This window comes from Plectrocnemia conspersa, unplaced genomic scaffold, assembly GCF_051122295.1.
Source record: "Plectrocnemia conspersa isolate PC_06_02 unplaced genomic scaffold, ASM5112229v1 ptg000004l, whole genome shotgun sequence".
Lineage (NCBI taxonomy): Eukaryota > Metazoa > Arthropoda > Insecta > Trichoptera > Polycentropodidae > Plectrocnemia > Plectrocnemia conspersa.
The window spans coordinates 16549460-16568783 of record NW_028277168.1 but is presented as its reverse complement, the minus strand read 5'-3'; the positions used below and the strand labels follow the sequence as shown (position 1 = coordinate 16568783).

The 19324-nt window shown below is 31.8% G+C and overlaps 1 long non-coding RNA gene across 5 annotated transcripts in view; it reads left to right on the top strand.

Annotated features, from left to right (window-relative positions):
* Window positions 1-19044, top strand: part of LOC148236060 (uncharacterized) — a 533956-nt gene extending 514912 nt beyond the window's left edge. For all 5 annotated transcript variants that reach the window (XR_015809455.1, XR_015809458.1, XR_015809456.1 and 2 more), the window contains one exon: window positions 18896-19044. This is a non-coding gene — a long non-coding RNA (uncharacterized LOC148236060). The remainder of the gene's footprint in view (window positions 1-18895) is intronic.
* The last annotated feature ends 280 nt before the right edge of the window (window positions 19045-19324 follow it).

Genomic DNA, 19324 nt, shown 5'->3' with positions numbered 1-19324 from the left:
CCAAGGAGGACTATTTTTTGTTCTGGTACAACATAAATATATTTACGCATAACATTCGACCCCGCCGCCTCTTTTAGGGTTGTCGACGCAACCAGAGAAGCTATCACCTCCAGCGGCGTTCATTACTGACTTTAATAGGAGATTTGCCGTAACGGTACGGAATTGATTGGCACTATTTGCGCACATTCGTGCCGGTGCTCGAGCTGAGCTCTGGTAGCTCGAAGCTGGAATGCTGCCTGCATTCACCTGCACACCTCGTTATGCACGGTGACGATGCACATCCACATCCTAGGTTCTCTTTTGCCCTCCTCCGACATCTTCACCCTCCTCGGGTCTGATCTGATCCTCCAGCCGGTTTGAAGGTGCCACCAAACCTCGGATACCTTCGTCACTCTGCGGTGCTACGCCTCTGTCCGGCTAGGTGTCAAGAAGAACGATTTTAATTCGACTTTTTATTTCGATCAAAACAGTATCGGGAACGGTCGCTCGATTAAAATTGTTCACAGTGAGAATCGAATCGAAGAACGAACAGGAAAAAATGACATAATTCACGCACACACTCGAAACGTAAAAACGGAATGGACGAGAATTGATTTTTAACGGAATCGTCATGATGCTGTTGGATTTTTTTTTTAAATCACAGTTAGTGTTAAAAAGCGTAAATATTTGCTTGATGACAGTGTAAATTTTTAAATCAATTTAGATAATACAATATATGATATTGATTGACCCTTGAATTATAATTGTTTATAATCGAATTCATCACTATTCATTTCAGTGTTATGTTATATTAAACGATATATTACGATAGCAATCATTATCCCTAAATATTTTAACGTCGATGGCTCCAATTTTTCTGTAGAAAATTTCAAACGCGCATAGTCATCGACGTGCCGAAATAAATAAAAAAATACACAGCCATGACAAGTGAAATTTTTTGACAGTTGAAATGTGTGAAAACACCTGTATGGTGGGTGTTATATCGCAGAAAAAATCGCCATCGAACGTTTCATTTTTTAAAGGTTTGTTTTTTTTTACTTCTTGAACAACGCCTTCCAATCTAATTTCTATTCTGGACTCACAAACGCGTGAATTTATTTTAACAGTGTAGGAAACAGAAATGAACACAGTGAAAGTCGGATATTGCGTTTGTATTTAATGTGACAAATAGCTAATAAAATTGTAACGAAACGTATATTATTTAATATAATTAAACTATTTCACAAAGAATGTTACTCATATCAAACACCAACTCATTTTAAATATAATTTTTGGCTTCTTTATAAAAAAACTATGCATCTACGTATATATTATTCTATATATATATTTTAATGTTTTAATTTGATAACTATGCATCTACATACATATATGTTTTGCTTGTTTTAATTTATTAAATGTTTGGAAAGCATAGCAGAAATAATTTGTCCTAAAAACATACAGATACTTTTAAATCTTATTTCACATTTTTGGATAAGAGCACTGAAGGTGATATTACTTCTTTCGGGAAATTGACAACGAATTCAATATTACCCAAGAACAGGCTTCTTTAGTTTCACTAAAGGGCAAGTTTTTTTACAAATTTATATGAAGCAATGAATGCAACATTAGCAAGATTTTGCTCAGCCGTCACATGCTTGATGTAGTCACTGATTGTTAAGTGAAAGTAGTGGACGACGATTAACAAAATAGTAATAAATTACCATTATTTCCAAGCTTCTAAATCCTCTGAAAACAGCAGTAAATTGATTTAGTCATGAATTCAAAATGAAAACCTGCAATTAAATTTGGAAATGATTGATTTAATATGTCTAGTGCATATCACGGTTCATGTAAGTAAACAGAACGTACATCTCCAGACTATAAATCAGTTTCTGAATTGAATGTTTCAAAGCTTCGGCATTTAAAATTAAACTGAAATTTTGAATATCTCAGGATAAGTACAGTAACATAATTCACTTTAAAACACTGTATGAATAAAGTTACGTAAAACAGCAAAATATATGCGGCTATAATTACAATTTAATCACAACTTTGAAAATAGATTTTAAAATTTCAGAAAACAGTATCTGCGTTTCAGTATATTTGCTACTCTATTATCAGTTCTCATCAACATGTTGCCTGCAAGCTACAGATTAAATAAAATGATTTGAAATCAGATGTCCTACATTCTAAGGAGTTGATCTGTTCATGCTGTCTTTTTTGGAGAGTACATATATGTTTTCAGTGCAAAGCATACAAAATACAAAATTAAAAAAAATTATGACTATCCTTAAAATATTATTTGCAATGCTTTTTTTAATATGAAACTAGATATTGATGCAGTGATTTTGATAAAACAAACTTAGTGTTCGCATTAAGAATAATATGTTTTTTGTGTGAAAAGTAATTGACCCATTGGGTCAAAAATAAAAATCAAATTCTAAATGCGGCCCTTTTTGTCAGGCGGTGTGGCACAGAATATCTAAAAGGTTGTGACTATTTCATTTTTAATATATTTCTAATAACTGGGTTTCACTACATATTTATTAATAATTTTCTCAAGCGTTATTATTGATTGTGGCATAATCAATAATAACGCTTGAGTCGTGGCAAATTGATATTTTGTTTGGATAAATTGTATTTTCCATTAGTACACATCTTTATATATCTAATTATCTAATTTCGGGTTTTCTGAAGATCTCATAAATCTATTCTCAAATTACTTGACCAATAGATATCAATTCGTCAAGTATAATAACTCTTTTTCAGAACGATATACGACCCCTACTGGAGTACCTCAAGGATCCAATTTGGGTCCATTGTTGTTTTTATTGTTCATTAATGACATAGAAACAGCAATAGAGCATTCAGATTTTTTATTATATGCAGATGACTTAAAAATTTACAAGAAAATGCATTCGATTTCTGATTCCCTCGACCTACAGGAGGATCTCAACTCTATATGGAAATGGGCTTGCTATAACCAATTACCTTTCAGTGTAAAGAAATGTCACACAATTTCATTTTCAAGGTCGTTAACGCCGTCAAAATATTCATACCATCTAGGCGGATATTTTCTGGAAAGGTTTTCTTCAACTAAGGATTTAGGAGTGACTTTCGAAGAACGTTGGAAATTTAGCCAGCACATTGCAGAGACTCATAGCAAATCCTTAAAAATGCTCGGTTTTATCTTGAGAAATGCGCGTTACTTCAGGAATACTTTAGTATTGCGCACTCTTTATGATACTCTAGTCCGCAGCATACTAGAAACTAGCTCCATCATTTGGATCCCAGACGTAATGAATCAATGTAATGAATTGAAGCTGGAAAAAGTACAACGTAAATTTCTTCGATATTTATACTTGAAGGAATGCGGGTAATATCCGTTCTTGTTTCCCAGTGCTTTTATTTTGAGAGCCCTGGGATACGTTTCTTTGTCGACTCGCAGAAGTGTTTATGTAATTAAACACTTCTGGGAATTGCTCAAGGGCATCGTAGACAATCCTTCAGTGCTCGAGCAGCTTCAAATGTGGGCTCCTGAAGGTGGTTATAGTTCTCGGTCGCGTCCACTATTCTTGCCTGTAAAGTCTAGAACTGGAGCACTTGCCAACTCTTCTCTGGCCAAAGCTATTCATCTGCTCAATTCTGTCCATAGAAATATTGACATTTTCTCTTGCACTTATGGAGTTTTGGTTCAATTCGTATGGGACAATGCACACCTGTTGAGGTTATTTGTTTCTGTTGTTTTGTCTTGTTTATATTTGTATGTATTATGATGTATTTTGACTATCGTGACGCATTGGGTTTGCCTGTCAGGTCACGATGGTTATAATTTTAATAAATAAATAAATATACAATATAACAATTTCATTGTATACTTTTAGTTGATTTTTATATGAGTTTAATACTTGATCTATTCTAGTTTAAAAATTATACTAAGATATTAAGCATTACCTCTCACCTATGTAATTCGTATTTAAAGTACTGGACTTAATATACATTTCTTTTAAATCACTTGTCATATTCTTTAATCATGCTAAGCTGGGTAATAAAGCTAGTATATTATAAAACTTTTTCTGACTATTTATATAGTAGCTAATGCAATCATTAGATCGATATATTTTGTAATAATTTTGCTACCACCTTAATTTCTAATTTTTTTTAAAGTACAAAATGCACGAAAACGTTACATTAAATTAAGAATTGATGTGAATATACATTTTTATTGTATATTTGAGTCATATAATTCAGTTACTGATTAATACATACTTTAAAAATTTAACTGTTTAATACATAAATATTAAAAAAGCACATTATATCCTTTATTGCACTTTATCCAAGCAATTTATCCAAGAAATCGTGCCATTATCAAACGCTGCATTAATGCACACAGGAAAAACCTAACAACCATTTTTTTTTGTTTTTGCTGCATTATCGCTAGATTGGTTCGGTGCAGTTGCAGCGTCAGCATCCGCATCATGAGAGCCAGAGGTTATTTGCGCATATCGCGTGAATTGTGCGCGCTCATGTGCAGAATTCATCAAGTGGGCCCGAGGCCGCAGCAGCCATTAGCCACTCGGCCATCATTAATGGTCAATGGACATTTGCATCACAATGGCGAGAAGAAAGTTAATGACTTAATCGCGATCCGCGACCGGATTACGCGTCTGTTTACCAAAACGCAGGAATATCGACAGATTGTTTACGTAACAGTAAAATATTATGAAATAAATCAAAATTTACATATAGCTAGGCTACTTTTAAACGCGCCAGTTGTGTTATTAATATGTAATTATGAATATAATTTAAATTAAATGTCATGAAGAACCGTGAGTTGTGAATTTGACAGGAATTATCGGGATGAGTTTAGATAAAAAAGCAGAAGAATATGCAGAAGTTTTTATCATACAGAAGTTTAAATATAAGATCCTTTGTGACAAAGTCACGTCACTTGAAATCATGAAATTTTTAAAAATTTCCATTTTTTGGAAGCTTTGACTTCCTACGAAATTAATAATTTATTATATTACACAACTTCTGTTATCATTATCATAATCTTTACAAAATAATTGCTAAATTTCAGGTGACATTTAATATAGCACTTAAAATCCTTATAAGACGCTGCCGGTTTATCATGTCCATTGATTGGTACATATCCTTCTTCAACGCAATACCTCTGGTATTTTTAAGGATGTAAGCCTTGATCTTAACATCATCATAAACATTTAAATTTAAAAATGTCACCCTTTGGGTCTCTTCTCTTGCATCATATAGTTCAATCTTTAAATAATATATAAATCAAGACTATGCTTAAATTTATACTTCATTACATACTACCTCTTCATATACTCGTCTTACCAGTAGTAAGTCAGTGACTAGTACCCGAAAAATCTGTATTTGAATTTCATATGAACTAGTGTTTTTAAATTTCTATTGTGTCTGGGAGATTTTTATATAATTTTAATTCCGTTCGATTTTTAAAGATCATGTTTTCTCATATTTTCCAAATCTCATTGATGAATATCGTAGGTCGTGCATATTGGCATATATTGATTGTAAGCTGTGACTACATCTAGTTTATATAATACTTAATTTAATAGGTATAGGTAGATTTTAGTCTACTTACCTTGTATTTTATTGTTTGTGTTAACTTCACTAACGCCTGTCATTTTGCAATAGAATATTTTAAATAAATAAATAAATTCTGCCATTTTGCTATTGATGAATTTCTTGGCTCAATTTGGATTATCATTAACAAACATTTAGAGTATAGTTGGAAACTGCGGCTCCAGAGAAAGTGCTCTAAAATTATTTTGCGTTCATGTATGAGTATATAAAAGTAACTTTAATTATATTATATTATATTCATAACATTTTCAGTTTTATAAATGTGGCTCTCTTTATATAAGAACTTGCCTACACTTGATTTATAATTCCATACCCATAAAGAAAGTTAACTGTGATGCATACTCTAAACAAAGGTTATTTTTTCGTATATCTTGTTATTAGCTGCAATATATTAAAAATGAAAATATAAAATGAAACGTTGGTGGTGAAGAAGTTAATAAACTTTTTTTGAAAAATATAAATAAGGAATTAAGTAGTAATATAAATACACAGCTGAAAATCTGGAAACATTGATATGTGTGTTTTAGTCTAGTTTTTCAAACTTCAAATCAGTACCAAAATATTTTTAATTATTCCTGTTGCCAAAAAGACTCAGTGTGCTCTAAAAATATCATCAAAATAAAATAAACATTAATCGTATTAATTTAGAATGGATAAAAAATTTAAAACCAAAAGTCCACAGCTGCAAAATATTAACTCGGAAATATGAGTATTTTCTCGAAATTCGGCAATTAGCATCTAATTATTTTTGTCATTAATGCCATATGTGCTTATATCTAAATTTAAGGTTGTTTCTATTGTAGCTTCTAATATATCAGACTAGTGGTTTAAGTGCTGTTACGCGAAATATATTCATAGTATTTTTTTGGTATGAAAATGCTTGATAATTATAGTTACCCTCATATCTGTATCATCAGCATTTATTTTAATTTTAGGATATTGTTTGTATACGAGATGAGTTTTCTAAAAATTTCGATATTATCTAAAAACAGAATATTATATAAATATGTATGTATATACCTCACAAAAACAAAAATTTCAGCAAGCGCCATAAAAATACACAAAAGAAAGTTGCATAGCTCGAAGGCATCACGCTCGTCTTCCAGCATCCATATGAACCAATTTTGATTTGCGCGTGTGGTCTCTCAAAAACGGAGTTTGCTTACATAAATAATTGTTTACCCCCCATGGGGTTACCTGTAATAATCGTCATTATGGCCTTAACGTGCCTCAAAATTGAAAAGCGCGACTTCAACAGCTGCATCACTGCTTTTTGAGAGTTTTAATACAAATTTGCATAATATTGCGCATCAAATTTAATTAGGTATATATCTTTTGTTATTTAATACGTTTGAGTATGCCATTAAAAAATCTTAAGCGAAATAATGTATTAGGGAATTTGGTGTCATCAAATAGATCAAAGCGAGTGGTTAAACTATTTTTTTTAATTATTCCAAGTAGTTTTACAAATTTTAATAAAATTTTAAACGCTAAGAGCTCGTTAAGCGATTAAAGTTTTTGTCATCGTTAACAACGTTGTGAGCACCATTAGGACACTGGAAAAAAAGCACAACAAATTTGTTTATTATCGAATAGTTAATTGCGCTATGATGGGGTTTAACTCCAAAATGTCAGCCGACAGTTATTAATTGTTTGAGATGAGATGAGAGCCTTGAAACGGCTGCCGGACAACAAATTATCTTTAGTACGTACAACCGCTAGGCAATATAATTATTATTAAAAATTTAACTACTTTTAATTTTCTTATATACTCAAATATAATTTATTTTAATATTAAAAATGCAAAACATAATAATAATTGTATTAGAGTAAATAATTACAATTAATTTATTTGTGATTATTATATGTTTTTTTATAAAAGCTAGCCCAAAATTCCAGAGTAAAAATTTTATTACAAATTTAGTTATACAGAGAAAGGGAATACTATTGTGTCTAACTTGTAAAACAGAAAATTCATATTTATTTTCACAATATATTTAATATCGTTTACCGATTTATTGGTTAGTTATGTACCTTTCGAGATAATCTTTCAAATTGACGCTTTCGCGATTAGGCTACCAGCTTTCTAGATATGAAGACATTACAAGAGCAATCTAGCGGCAGGTCAGCGACCAGAAGAAGTTTGACTTCTCCTAATAAATCACAGCCTCTGGATGCGTAATCACCTCATCAAGGTGCCTTGCTTCACCAGCCGCCCCAACCATTTCTGATGGATTGCTCTTCTTAACTTCAACACTCGCACAACCCAAAAAACAACGGTACCAGCACATAATTACAAAAAACGAAATCGAAACCGAAAACTAGCTGCTACTGATTTTTCCAATTAAAAAAGCGCTCAAACGTTATACATTACAACACATAGTTTCCTGAGACGCCCACAAAATATTACTTTTTTTCTAAATGTCGCGAATTTTTGCCGAATCACGTTTATCAATTTGTTCTTCCTGTTCGATTTTCGAGGTCTCTAAATTCGCCATACACGTGAGAGTCGCACACAAACGCATTTGAACCGAAATAAAAAACGAACGAACCTTATAAGACGCTGTTTAAAAAAACGGTTTAAGCAAAATAATGGTTTTGTTTTTATTCGAGACGTTAAATTGACAGAAAATGAAACGACAGCTACGTGCTGGAGTTTTTTATGCATGGCTCACATGTCATTTTTTTCACTCTCTTGCCGAGCAAATATTCATATATGGGTCATTAATAAGCTAGTCAAACACCTCATGGGCAAACGACCATAGGGGAAAATGAATAATGAGCGCTAACGAGAGACGTAGCAAGGACAAGGATGTGTTTTGATTTTTTTGTCTCAGGTTATTTGGTTCAGCGGGTTAAATAAAATAAATAAAAATATTCAATAGCTTTTTAAACTCGTATATCTTAATCACTTAATGGAGTTAGTATTGCAGTTACTTAAAAACCGTTCCTTTAATTCAATAAATTCTTAAACAATATTTGCATATTAGTTGACTTGACGTTTTTTATCTATTCAAATGTTAAATCTCTTACCAAATCATCAATTTGAACGAAAAAAATACTGCTCAGCCGTATTCTTACATATAACCCAGGCTTTTGAGAAAATTTATACCCTGAACTATTTTACAAAATTAAGAGTCTTCTTCCACATTACATCTTTTTATTAATTTTATCCTACCTGTAAGATAGACACTTCCAAATTAAGATCAGATATCATCGGTTGTGCCTCAGTGCAGTGTTCTTGGACAGATGTTTTATTCGTTATACACGATAGATCTACTTCAAACAAACACTACAAGAATGATACTGAATCAAAAGTAGCATTAAAGAGAGTGCAATATCATATTTCAAAAGTCCAAGCTTGGCTCTCTAAATGACGAATCAGAGCTAGTGAAACTACAAAATCAATCCATGTTAAATTTATATTGAACAAAGATTCCAGTATCCCCAAATGAGAACTGAAACTCAGCCAAATTTATTGGAATTCGTCTCGACAAAATACTGATCTAAGAATTTCATATTTGGAACAAAAGGAAAAATCTGATACTTAAGCTACGCAGGCTTCACTGGCTAACAGGACCAAATTTAGGCTTATCTTTGGACAACAAAATGAACATATATAGCTCTATTGTAAATCCGGTATTGTAAATAATAAATAAATCTTAAGCGTATAAATATGTCAAAACTAAAAAATAGATTTAATTATTATAAGCAGTATCACCACCTAGTCTTTATTATTTAGCTTGATTATACATACTATAATTTTAGGTTAATTATTTAGAGGAAACCTCTAAAAGGAGACTTTCTATGTGTTATTTTTATTTTTTCTTCTTTAAGCGCTTAGATTTACACTTATATTTCTATATTTCGGATGTGATGCTCCAGCCATTGTCACAAATGTGAGAGTAAATTGCGATGAATCCAGAGATTCCAATAATATTAATACTAGCAAAAAAAATGTGTGTGTATAAATATATATGTACATCAGTGGTGACTTTGAAACAGGGCATGCGGTTAAGGGGCGAGGGGATGAAAACTATAATTTTTAATTTATTTTCTTTATTATTTATTTTTTTGAAAATTATTAAAAGTCAGCAATAACAGCATCATATAATATACTATTGTCTTTCTTTAATTTGTCTAAAAGTTTTTTTCGATTGATATTTATGCAAGTTAACCGCATCAACGCAACGGTTGTTGGCTAGCAATCGTAAATATCATGACATGTATAGGCTAAAGTTCTAGCACGCATGCGCGACAAATCGACTACGCCCGCCCGCTCTTCAGTCGGCATATGCCGCTCTATCGAAGGGGATGTGTAGCTGATTTTCTGAGCGTTTGCGTTTCATAATTACGTAAATTAAAAAAAAGTATTTTTAGAATCGTATTACAATCCCAAGGCATGCGCTGTATCTACCGCATGTATGGACCGCACGACAATGATTTATAATATATATATACATGTACATACAAAAAAATGTCATCCAATACATCTCGAAAATTTTCCCTTTTTTCAAATGCTCTCAATTTGTCTTGCCTTTATTTTGATTAATATGACATATCAGCCACCGCCTTACACTCTTTACCTTTGTATCACAAAAATTAAATTACTAAATCAGATGTTATGATTGCATCCTAATTGAAAATACCATTGATACCCCTACAGCGGCGTAACATAACGAGAGATCGACAGATCGGCATCGGTGCTCGATTAACACAAAAAAATAACGTAATACGAAGTCGTATCTCGTTTTTATTCTCTCTCTCTCTCTCTCTCTCTCTCTCTTTCTCTTTCTCTATCGCTCTCTTTTTTTATGTATTATATACAGTATGTATATATCTACCGGCGTGGATATCGCCTACACACGTAGTAAATAGTAGTCCGTTTGATGGACGACCCGGCGATGAGTTGGTGCGATCACCTGAACGAATCGCCAGCCAAATTGGGTATGACGCAGTTATATTTATATGCTCAGGTGTGCTACACGCACACCACATTCGATACACGTACCTAGTAAAATCAATAACGCTCTACTATACGTCGTCATTATCGTCACATTTTAAATTATAACGTTTTTTTGCTTTGCTCTGGATACAAGGCGTTGACGATGGCGAGGAGATCTCGATGTGACAGACATATTTACCATAACATGAGTCAAGATATATTTACAAATATTAATATTTAATATGTTTCTTATATTACAGATATTCATCATGTGTATAGTTATATTTTCTAGTTTATTAAGCATTATCTCTATTTTATAAATTAATGCAAGTGACAGGAAACGATGTCCTTTGACAATAACGGCTGTCTTTTGACGATTTTCTAATACCGAAAGAGTGGCTACATTATCTGAGAGCATTATCTACATTTTCTCTGGACATTCGCTAACAATGGACTAAATCCCGCAGCCAATCGGAAATAGTGGACCACTTACACATACGAGTGCGATACAGGACCCGAGAAAAGTGCTCCTGGATGTGAAAAATCCCCAGCCACTTGGACGCGTCGAAAAATTAAAAGCTTCCTTCGGGTCGCAGTGGCGTATCAAAATTGCGTTAAACCCCGAATTTTACGTAAAGTGGGTGTTTAATATTGAAAAAATGTCGACAGCAGGAGGCATGACGAAATTTTCAGGCGCCTTAAAGCACCGTGAACGAAAGCTGTCATCTGTCGACCGGTTCGTGGAAGTAGAACTAAAATGCACCTTTAATTATTTTTATAAGCCCCTCCGTCTGGTTGATGTATACAAATATAAAAACATATTCTTTTTTACTTGGTTACCAAAAAGCAAATCAACATTTGTTGTGGTTGTCGGCGACTGAATGCGTAATGACACTTTTTGTCACGAAATGGCGTCTGCCTAAGTTTTTTATAAGACTTTCAATTTATAATTTACTTAAACTAATCCTATACGATTATACATAATGCCGTTTACATATCAAACATGTATGTGAGTTTACAAATAGTATGTTCCATAATATAATGGTACACCTAAAACTACAAAAGTTTAATCACTACTATTTATCATAATATACATGTGTACATAAGAAAATATTTTTACGTTAAATTTTCCGATATTAGAAATATATTTAACTAGTCTTTAATTTAATATTTTTTTATTTATTTGAATTAAAATCATTGTGGCCAAACAGGTGACCCTAATGCGTCACAATGATCAAAAAATAGTACATAGCATACGAGAAAGAAAAATATTTATATGATATTAAAATAAAATTATACAAATCAGACCAGCTCTTCATAGCTGACATTAAATAGATCGATTTACTTTGCCAGCATATAAAGGAGCGGAATGGCGGCAGCCATAGGCGAGTCGGCTAGAGAGGACATCCTGGTTCTAACGGATATCAAAAGAGGACGCGATCGTGACTCTCAAAGACTACCGGAACTCAAAACTCCACGAGAATAGTTGAATTTGCAACAATACCCTTCAGTAGGTTAAAGAAATTTTAGCCATATACATACAACTTTATGCAAAAGCTCAACGCTCCTAAAGAAAAAACGCTGAGATACGCAAGAACGGATATTAATCAAATATTTTCATATAAAGCTATCTCAAGAACTTTTTCTGAAGTTTTTTAATTAAGTGAGAGTATTTGTTTACTCGGAGATCCCAATTCGAGAAAGCTACGAATTGAAGTGTCACAGTTAATAGTTAAAGTGAAACGCGTTCCTAGTTTCATAACAAAGCCCTGCATCTCGTAAAAATTTTCGCAGACGTCGTATACTTGTAAATAGCCCCAATTTCTCTTAATTAAAAATGATTCTGTAGGAGCTTCTCTAGCCACAGTTTCCACCGTGATATATTCTAATGGTGTTCTGGTGAATTAGATCGGTAAAATTACATAGCATGGCGTTTTCCGACACTAAATGGCAGATCTCGAATCTCGAAGATCAGAAATCGGAATTATATTTAGAGTCCGTATCAAATGCAATAGCTTTTCTGGATATGTATTTTTGAGAATATATTCCTAGTATCCGCAAATGAATTATCTTTCATTTAGTTGCAGTCAGTTGAGTATTACCATCTTCACTCACAGTTTTTGCCATTAAGCAATCTTTTTTCGATTGACTCTTTCAGTTTTATATAAAATGTAATTGGTTCACTGGAAGGATCCTTTCTTAAATCTTTTCGTGAAGCAAAACTCCATGAAATAAACATCACATTTGATGGAAGAAAAATCACATGCACCAGCAACGGTGCATTTATAATATTGCTACAACTAAAGTCGAGACATTGCCAGAGTCGTCAACAAAATACCAATTAAACTTTATAACTATGTAGTGTCTTTTTATGTTGTGAAATATATATTTCGTTTGTTACTCAAAGAGCTCTGTGCTAATTATAATTATAATAAAACCAAATGAAAACCAGAAAAGCACGTCAAATTCAGACGCCCGTTTTCACCGTGCGTATGGCAGCTGCGGCCCTGCACGCCAGTCCACGTGCGTCAAAGCATCGTCGGTGTCAGTCAACGTAAACAAGATGGCGGGCGAATTGATACGGTCGCCGCCATTGTTTTGTTCGTTTAGCGGCGACAATGGCGCTTTCACCCGCAGCCAACGAACGAACAATGCGCGTCTTTTGCACTCGTAAACCAGATTCCATTACGTTATTTTACATTTATCGACCACAATTAAGGTCGATTCATTGAAATATTATATTTAGATTGAATTAAAAAAAGGTGGACGATTTGATGAGTTTTTACTAAAGGGGACACAAAATTTATCTGATAATTTACAATTCGATACCGCGGTAGGGTGTTGAGTTTTAATAACACCGATGCAAATTATAAAAATTCTCCACGATAAAATAATGAAAACATATTCTATGAATTCTTATTCTTTGCACTTTTTGGAATCCCGGAAATTAGTTTTTGTAATTTAAATTTAAAATGGACGTTCATATTGTTATTTTATACTTCTATAAACAGTATGCATAAATACAACACAAGTGTTTTTTTTTATTAAAAAAAATAGTTTTTAAATTTCAGTTTGTAAAAAACAAACATTATATAGCGATGTTTCTAAGATATTACAAATATTATTTTTTGTAATGAAAATATCTTGAGCACTTAATATTAGTATCGTGATTAATATACCAATGCAGGTGATCCATACATTCTTATCATCTGGAATTATGTCCATTACCAAATATTATTCTTCTTTTTTACAAGAACTTGTATTCTGTAACTCTTTTCTAATCGTCATATTTTTTTAGTTTTTATTATTAAATATCACTTTTAAAATTCCTTTTATACCTTATTAAAAAATCATAGCATCATTTCTTTCCATAAAATTCTCTTTCAAATCATCACTGTAAAAATCTGTATTTTATGTTTTTAATCAAAGATGAAAATATACGTTTCCACGTGTTTATTTTAATTTCATTAAATAGACCAGCACGAAAGACTAGCGATATGTGTCAGATTTTTCTATTATTTTTTTAGTTTCATGGAAGAATATCGTAACAAAAAATTAAAATAAAATTGAAAATCGTGCATAGTGATTTAAGTATGGTGTCTCACTACTTAATTAGTAATTACTTGTTTTTACCCTATTAGTACGCACTGATCTAACGCTAATTTGTAAGGAAGAATATAGATTAGTAAATAAATTAATACGTCGATTTACAGAGATTCGGATATAAATATATAATCTCAATTAAGAAAATTTACCAAAGCTTGACACTTAAATACTAAACAAGTATTAAGTGCAGTAGCGTAGCTAGGGGTATGTGCTGCCCAGGGCAATCCTTAAAAATAAAAAATAAAATTACCACCCACCCCCCTTCATACATTTTTTGCAGAGTCATAAAATCAGCATTTCTTAAAATAATAAATTATTTATTATTAAGCTCTTGTTATTCGTGGATATAAATCCAAATAAATGTTAAGAACCATACTATATGATCCCATCGCGAATATGTCGCCCCCAAGCAAGTGCCGCCCGGGGCGTCCCGCCCCCTTCACCCCCCCCCCCCCATTGCTACGCCACTGATTAAGTGTCTCTACCAGTAAAGATTCTAAAAATTTTAAAGATAATATAGCATGAACAAAAGCACATGCTCTTAATAAAAAAAATCATTTACCAACAGTTTTACGAGCTTTTCTTGAAAACATGATAGGATGATAATCGTTATCGGATAATTTATAATTTAATAAATATATCAGTTAAATATGTTTTTCATTTTAATTTTATTAGCAATTATTACGTTTCCGCATAATGCAGATTTAAGCTTATCAATTATTGATAAGCTTAAAACTCGAATTAAAAAGCACTAAATATAATCACATGCTTCAACAACTATTTTTATGGGTTTTAAAACTTCTATAATTTCTCCCATTTTCGTTGAATGCCGCGGATTTTTTTTTAAATTTATTAACGTTTTGTAAATTATACTTAATTTAAAAAATAGAAATCGCTCCCGCATGTTATAAAAAATATTTCATCTTATTTTACAGTTTAATATAAGAAAAATGTATTTTACAAGATCATCTCTTAGACAAAAAATATTTTTAATTTCACTATGAATTATATAAAATCCTTTTTCTTTATCAACATCATAGACATCATTATATTGACTTGGATCTTTTTCTTCAGAATATAATTTTATGAGATGAGCTAGAAAATTTCTGTAAATTACTGATTAATTCCATCTGTTAATAGACAAACTACATATCTTATATCCCAATAAAATACGGTATTTTCCGGGTTTTCTTTACTAGTTCTATAAAATAATCATTATTTTTATTTTTTACAAAGATAAACTCTATTGTACTTAATATAAAAATAAACCAGAAATTTTCAGAAATATATTTACAAATTATAGAATTATTATTAGATATCGATAATTGTCCGAAAATCCAGGATTCTATTCTTGATTTACTATAACTAAATTTTTTCGGTGAATTCTCCTTATTTAACACCCATCTAGTTCCATTAGTCTATATATTTTCATACCTCAAAATCACCTAGAGGAGATAACGAGTTTCGTCCATTGTTGTAGAAGTAAAATTGTATTGGACCGGGATCATAGCATTAATCATTGATGAACTAATAATCTCTTTTTGTATATTTTTTTTGGCAAACTTTTCAATCTCATTGTAAATATGCTATGAAATAAAATAATTCGTAATACTAAACAGTTTTAAAAATAGCAGTTTTTCTGATAATATAAAAAATTGACTGCTGTAAATCGTTATGGTAACATATAAAATAAATTTTCACTCAATTGCCTAATAATGATTCCTGTTGATGTTTAAACTTGATAATCGTAGTTTAAATTAATGAGAATATTTTTTTCCAAAAAACGTTTAAGAGCCACTGGTCAATCCTAGCAATAATTAGTTAAGCGCGTGCCGCCACCTCTTGTCAAAATTGCCGAACTAACCCGATCTATCAGCTGATCGGCGAGTAAACAAGACTTGATAATGGGAAAGCGAAATATGTTGAGCACACGGTCGCCATTGTTTGGCAAGAATGGCCGCCATTGTTAGGTGTGTTTCATTCATAAAAAAGTCATTGTTGGCGCCGCGAAGAATAACAGATAGTCCTCCGGCGGGTAAGTGACCTGTCCAAATAACAGTCAACAACAAAACATAATCCCATTCGCGGCCCGCCATTATTATAACTTTTGATCGGACTATCAACCACCTCACGATCGAACTGTATCTGAATCAAAAGTCATACTGCGTAGCGACAATTAGCACGACTTGGAAAACTGCACGACTACGAAGAAAACGGTTCAAGTAAATTACTTTTTTTACTAGTTCTTACTGCCTTCAGCAAAACATTTTCCGATTTAATGGACAAAGAAAGCGAAGAAAATAACTATTGTGAATATTTTTTTTTGCTATTTATATTATAAGCGAAGTATTAATATATGTATTAATTAAAGAAATAATAAGGAGAAAAAATATTAGCACAAATTATAAAAGTTTTCTTAAAAGCACATTTCTAATAAGAAAATTTTGGACGACTAGAGACATCTGGTAACCGTGCTTTATATTAAAATTAAAAAAATATTTTTTATATATAATATAATCATAAAAAATATGACTTTATATATAATAACTAATTTTAAAAATATGTTATTATAAATAAAATTATTATATTTATTTTTTATGTATTTAATATGATAATTAAAATATTATTGAAAGCTATCGTTAAATTACACAAAAAGGGTGTAATCATAAAAACTACGATATAGATATTTTATAGTAGTGTATCAATATAATATCTGGTTATGCTTCATTCCCACTATAGAATCGAATTTCACAACAAACAATAATAAGGGTTGCGATCATAACTCTCTAGAGCACTCTATTGGCGGGTTATCAATACCGCTTCTTAGCGAGTATAAAAAGTGCTTCATTTAGTATACGCTACGCCTAGAATGCAATGATCCGACCCATACTACCTAGTGGCGTAGCTATCGGGGGCGGAGGGGGTGGGCCGCCCCGGGCGGCACTTGCTTGGGGGCGGCATAATCGCGATGGGATCGTCTAGTGTGGTTCTTAACCCTCAATGCACTAAGACATATATAAATCTACGAATAACAAGAGCTTTATAATGAGCCACTGATACTACCTCTTGTAGAAATATCTCAAAAAAATATTTAAATTTTCTCTAACAACAATGAGCTCCTACCTACTTTGCGTTTAATAATTTCATGCAATATAATCATATTCAAGAACGCTACGAACTAGATCGTACAGAACGAGAATCGCTAATAAAATATTAAAGTAACACGCGCTCCGCATAATGAAGCCGAGCATCCTTGACGCCTTATCGCAAATTTTGGCGATTTACATGGAAAGTCTTTCTTCTGCTTAAACGTCACTCACAAATGATCGACTGAAATATTTTTGCTTAAAACACCTGCACCTAAACTGTAAGAAAATTAAAAAGAAAAGTGAAACCCGTTTCTTTTTTAAATATATTTATAATACTAACCTATTATTATGTATATATTTAACTTATACAGGTAATATTATATCATTCTATAAAACCAAAAATACTAATTTGGAAATAAGTAAAACATAAACAAACGTTTCGATAGCCATAACCATAAATTGGCTAACGTCTTCAGCGAAATTGCCATAATAATACCATTAATCTCCTACCATTCTGATCCTTATGCTATGAAAACTTTACATCTCTAAAATAGGAAGCCATAATAAAACGTCTCAGGAAAATTTTACTTAATGGTCACTGCGAAATGTCTGTAAAGATAACAAGATAAATAAAAAAAACAGATAAATCTTACTATTATTTATTTTCAATAAATAAAATAAGCCATATGGTTTGTTAAATATATAGATATCGATATTAAAGTCGTTAAATTCCAGATAAAATTTTGTCTGATTAATAAATAATATTTAACGTATATAAGCTAATAATAAAAATATCGAAAATAATAAATAAATATATTTTTACCTAGATATAACACCATGTATTATTATTTTTTATTTATCCAAACTACCATTACATATTAAACATATATTTTAAATATCGTACTAATGAAACGCTTTAAAAGCACACGCCTTGGTGGTTGTTTCAGAAGTTCAATGCAACCTCGTGTCGTGAAAGCAAAGCAGATGGCCAATGGGAAAGTCTTGCGGAGAACCCATTTTTTCTTCATAAAAAAATAAAGAACATATACTATATTATACGTTATACTTGCGTAACTGTAACATGTGGATAGCTCCCTTTGTTCCCTCGGAGATGTGCCCTCTTAAAATAATCTTCGTTCAGAGTTTCCCAATTGTTGCCAATCACGCATAATTAGAGTACGCGATCTCCCGAACAATTGAACACAATATGTATATTAAATTACGGAAATTTACATATGCCTTTCGATGATAATGACAAAAAATCAACCGTCTGTGTGAGAATTTTTACCGAAAAAAATACTTATCGCATTGTTGATTGCGAAATGTAAACGGTAAGATTGACAACAGTTATGCGTGTGACTTGAATGTTTGAAAGAAAGAAAAGAAATTTCTTTGAAAACCCCTGATATGTACATACATATTTATTGTATGTATTAAGGTACAGGGAGTGGCATGGACAAGTGACAGCTATTTCCGGTGGCTACTGGACACGCGACTTGCCAACATCCTGTCAACTTCACCTCAAAAACATACACATAATTTTTCACGGCTATCTATTGGCTTTTCTGTTTATTTTTTCATTTCAACTATGATTGTAGTGTGTGTTTTCTGTAATTATATTCCTGATATTTTATTTTTCTTTTTTCAGATGGCAGACAGAAAATCTTTTATTTTTCATCTAATCTTCAATCAGCAATCGATCTATATATAAATTAAGCAACATTTATTTTCATTATATAATAAATAATATATGTATTGTATTAAAATAAATATTTTATTATCATATAATAAATACATTTTCAAACAAATTTAAGCTGTTTTTATTTTAATATGTAAAAATTGATGCATTAAAAATGTTTACATTCGGAAAGGATTTTTTACATTCGTTTCTAATCTCATCCCTTATTTTTTTAAATACTAGTAATAATTTTCATTATTTTAATAAAATAACAACGATGCAATATTATACTAAATAAAAAGGTGTATAAATATGTATCAATGGGAGAAGGAGTCAATTAATATAAATGGCGTTTCCCCTGCGGCCCTATTCGTACGGCTCTCGACCACATGGTTTGCT